Source organism: Myotis brandtii, unplaced genomic scaffold (assembly GCF_000412655.1).
Source record: "Myotis brandtii unplaced genomic scaffold, ASM41265v1 scaffold940, whole genome shotgun sequence".
Taxonomy (NCBI): domain Eukaryota; kingdom Metazoa; phylum Chordata; class Mammalia; order Chiroptera; family Vespertilionidae; genus Myotis; species Myotis brandtii.
This window is the reverse complement of record NW_005371877.1, coordinates 829,035-829,597: the sequence shown is the minus strand read 5'-3', so window position 1 is coordinate 829,597 and position 563 is coordinate 829,035. Positions and strand designations below refer to the sequence as shown.

Sequence of the window (563 nt, the reverse complement as noted above, 5' to 3'; positions counted from 1 at the left end):
TGGCGGGGCCCAGGCCTCAGCCGCCCACCCAGCCCGTAACCGTCTTGGTCTTTCCAGATCATGACTGCCCGGGCCAGAGTGGAGATGCTGGCCAAGTTGTAAGTAGCCGGGCCGCCCAGGCCCAGGCTCGTGGTATGTGGTGCACGGTGAGCCTCTCGCATGGCAAAACCTGGGTCAGAGAGGATGTTGGCAGCAGCGGGCATGGAGGTGACGGAGGCCTCCCCTCTCCTGCCCTGGCCTCTCCCTCTGCCTGCACCCTGCTCCCAGGCGAACCTGCCCTCTTTGTGGGCAGATGGGGACGGGCCTTGCCCTCCCCTCCGGGCAGTCAGGGGGAGGGAGCCACTGGGTCAGGGAGCGGAGGGTGGCTCGGAGCTCAGCGTTTTTTCCCCCAGAGGCGGGGGCTCCGTCTGCAAGCCTCCCTCCCGCCATGCCCGTGGCCACATCCTGCCGAGGCAGGAAGGTAAGTGCGAGCTCCGGAGCTGCTGTGTGGCACGGCCCGGGTCTCAGTGCACCAGCGACAGTAAGTCAGAGCCCCAGGGCCATGGCACGGCCGGCGTCCTCCA

At 67.9% G+C, this 563-nt stretch overlaps 1 protein-coding gene across 1 annotated transcript in view; it reads left to right on the top strand.

The window, feature by feature from the left end:
• The window catches only part of TNNT3 (troponin T type 3 (skeletal, fast)), a gene marked incomplete at its 5' end in the record, with an annotated part of 30,717 nt that overhangs the window by 17,464 nt on the left and 12,690 nt on the right, over positions 1–563 (top strand). The window lies entirely within an intron of this gene.